Below are 3,775 nucleotides of genomic sequence, written 5' to 3' on the forward strand. Positions count from 1 at the left end.
TCTAATAAATAAATAAATAAATAAAATTGAATAAGTAATACTTAGAGATGGACATGTAGCTCAGTGGTGGAGCATTTGCCCGGTATTTGCAAAGTCTTGGGTTCCATCCGCAAAGCTGTATAAACCGGGCTTGGTGATGCATGCCTGTAATCCCAGTATTTGGGAGGCAGAGGCAAAAGGCTCAGAAGTTCAAAGACATCCTTGGAAATGTAGCAAGTTTGAGGCCAGTCTGGGATACAGACTATCTCTTCCTTACCTCCCAAAAGACACAAAAAAAAGAACTTATATTCAGTTGAAAAGAAGAAGAAAAATGTGGTGGACATTTCATTAAAATATGGATCATACATAGGATGGCAAAACATGGGAACCAGGCTTCTGAATTTCCTCAGATAATACTGAATTGTAGTTGAATTGTGTAGTTTTTATGTGTGTGTAATTCTCTTCTGATATCTTAGTAAATTAAGGCCTAGAAGTGATTCCTCAGAATTTGAGTCGACATCAGCTAATTATTACATTTTTACAGGTGTTGCATACTATTTTCTTTTAAAATAGTTTTATTCATTCTTTTAGACTTTTATACAGTGTATATTGATCATATTTACCTCCAATTCTTCACCCTAGATACTTTGTATGTATGTATTCTTTTTTCTCCCAGATACTTAACTGGTTCGTACAAATTTGTCTTGGAGTAAATCACATTCACAAGAAACGTGTGTTACACCGAGATATCAAGTCCAAAGTGAGTATAAGGTGTTGATGATGGAAGTTACAAAATAATCCCACACTAGTTGAGAATTACATATAATAAAGGGTTATTTATTTAAGGGAGACTCACAGATCACTGTCCTAGATCACAGTCCTCTGCACAAACAGTGAACAGGAACCGAGTCTAGCAGCTGGAGGCAAGAGCCAGAAGCAAGAGAGAAAGGACATGCTTTACAGCTGCATTTTAGTATAAGAGAGACCATGCCCAAGGGCTGGTGTCTTAAAGGCTATTGGCCAAAGGAGCTTCAAAATCAAGGTGTTTGGGGGTCTGGGGAATAAAGAAAATGATTTCATTGTCTTTTTTTTTCTATTACTATTTCTTTTTGGGACATTGTATTTAGTTTAGAAAATTTTGCCAATATAATACTTTTTATTTATTTATTTATTTATTTATTTATTTATTTATTCATTCATTTTTAAATGTTCAAACTACATTTTTTTTTTTTCCGAGACAGGGTTTCGCTGTGGTTTTGGAGCCTGTCCTGGAACTAGCTCTTGTAGACCAGGCTGGTCTCGAACTCACAGAGATCCACCTGCCTCTGCCTCCCTGGGATTAAAGGCGTGCGCCACCACCGCCCGGCCAATATAATACTTTTTAATATTGACTCTTTTAATGAAAAAAAATTTAGCTGGGTGTGGTGGTACATGCCTTTAATCCCAGCACTTGGGAGGCAGAGGCAGGCGGATCTCTGAGTTTGAAGCCAGTCTGGTCTATAGAGTGAGTTCCAAGACAATCAGGCTACATAGAGAAACCCTGTCTCAAAAGACAAAAGGAAACAAAGAATACCCTCACCTTATTGAGGTAAAATCGACAAAATTGTATATATTTATAGTATACAATATGGTATTTTAATATACATACAAGTATGCAATTGTAATATGATTAAGTAATGCTAATTGATGTGTCTGTGATCTTACTTAATGTTTTAGATTTACTTTTATTAAGTGTGTGTGTGGGGGTGGGTGGGTGTGGGTGGGTGTGGGTGGGTGTGTGTACTATGCACGAGAGAGTATAAATGGCCAAGAAGCCCTGGGCTTCAGATTTCCTGGAGCTGTAGTTACAGATAGTTGTGGACCACCTGTTGTTTCCTGGGAACCAAATCTAGGTCCTCTGGAAGAGCAACAAGTGCTCTTAACCACTAAGCCATCCCTCCAGACCCTCCCCTTCTGAACATTTAAAACCTACACTTTAACCAGCCATGGTAATAACTGCCTGTGATCCCAGCCCCTGGGAGGGTGAGGCAGGAGGATTTCTAGTTTGAGGTCAGCACAGACCACTTGAGTCAGATCCCTATCACAGAAAAATAAATAAATAAATAAAATCTACTCTTTTAGTAATTCTCAAGAATATTATATATTGTCAGGCAGTTGTGGCAAAGCCTTTAATCCCAGCACTCAGGAGGCAAAGGTAGGCAGATTTCTGTGAGTTCGAGGCCTGTCTGATCTACAGAGTGAGTTCCAGTAGACTTTAGGACTTACCCTACGTAAAACTTTACGCTCTTTGACCTAGAATTTATACCAACCAAATAAAATAGCATATGTAAAAAGGAGTTAAGCCACTTTTGACATCTAGGTGAATGTGAGCCTTTTAATGCCCACCGAATAAATGCGTGTGTTCTCAGATAGGAAGTGGTCAGCACCTGTCCCAGCCACTGAGTCACCAACAAAGGCTCCCACCGATTGGATCTGATGCTGTCTGACATTTGCTTGTTAGATTTCAAAGCATGCATCCTGAATCCCTAGGCAGAGGAGTGTGCAGCTGTTTTAAGAGGGGGGTCTTGCTATTTCTTTTGTTTTCTCTGGGACCCAGCTGTCAGTATTTCTACCCTTATCCCCACCGTCAGCGGGCTTTGAAAGCTGCCCTGGAGACCGCGGCCTTATGCTGGGATGATCAGGGCATCTATATTCTTCTTTTCCAATGCAGAATGTCTTCCTCACCCAAAGTGGAAAAGTGAAACTGGGAGATTTTGGCTCCGCCCATCTTCTCTCCAGGTATGTACCCGTCCACGTGAGAGAGAGCTGAACAGCCATTTTCAGAAGAGCTTTGGAGTCACTTTGCCTTTCTGTGGTTTCAGTCCCATGGCCTTTGCATGTACGTACGTGGGAACGCCTTATTATGTGCCTCCAGAAATTTGGGAAAATCTGCCCTATAACAATAAGAGGTGGGTAGTGTCCTTATTTGGATAGTGTTGGGCATTTGGCGGGAGGGGCTGGATTCTGGTGCAGATGCACAGAGCTTATTTGCTTAGAGATTTTGTTTGAGTTATCTCTTGAGTGTCTATGTGAGTGTGTATACATGTGCCATGGGCTGTGTAGAGAGGTCAGAGGACACCCTTTTGGAAATTGGTTCTCCCACCTTGTTGAAGAGGGGGGCTACCTCTTTGGTCGTTTCTGCTGCTGCACTGCACACCCTGGGCCACCTGACCCACGAGCTTCTAGTCGGTGCTACTATCTCTCTTTCCATCTTGAGGCTGGAGTGCCGAGATCACAGATGTGTGCGCCTGACTTTCTTACGTGCATTCTGAAGGTCAAAATCAAATGGCCAGTTTTGTGGGGCAAGTGTTTGACCAGCCGAGCCACCTTCCCCACTCTGCTTTCCAAAGATCTGCTTGGGGCTTTGGTGTCTGCAGTTCATGAGTAGAATAATTTTGCCTAGCACGTGTCTTGGATTTGATTACCAACATCACAGAAGTAAAATTTCATAAAAAATAGATCTTAAAGTCACATGGAATCTGTATTCTCAGGAATCCAGAGGAAAGCCCTGGTTTTACAACCATTGTCATCACAGCTGTGAGGGCCTAGTTGATAAAAGAAGGTTCAGCAGTCAGTAAGGGTGGTCTGGTTCCAGACTTGTTTATGCTTTTTTTTTTTTGGTTTTTCGAGACAGGGTTTCTCTGTGGTTTTGGTGCCTGTCCTGGAACTAGCTCTTGTAGACCAGGCTGGTCTCGAACTCACAGAGATCCGCCTGCCTCTGCCTCCCAAGTGCTGGGATTAAAGGCGTGCGCCACCT

General features: G+C 42.0%; 1 long non-coding RNA gene across 1 annotated transcript; it reads left to right on the top strand.

The window, feature by feature from the left end:
• The first annotated feature begins 29 nt into the window (after positions 1-29).
• Positions 30-3,468, top strand: LOC126496304 (uncharacterized). Its single transcript, XR_007590326.1, has 3 exons — positions 30-739; positions 2,690-2,757; positions 2,841-3,468. It is a non-coding gene; the product is annotated as an uncharacterized lncRNA (long non-coding RNA).
• The last annotated feature ends 307 nt before the right edge of the window (positions 3,469-3,775 follow it).

The sequence above is a fragment of the Alexandromys fortis genome, unplaced genomic scaffold (assembly GCF_014885135.2).
Source record: "Alexandromys fortis isolate MF-2015 unplaced genomic scaffold, M_Fortis_MF-2015_v1.1 scaffold_2551, whole genome shotgun sequence".
Classification (NCBI taxonomy): domain Eukaryota; kingdom Metazoa; phylum Chordata; class Mammalia; order Rodentia; family Cricetidae; genus Alexandromys; species Alexandromys fortis.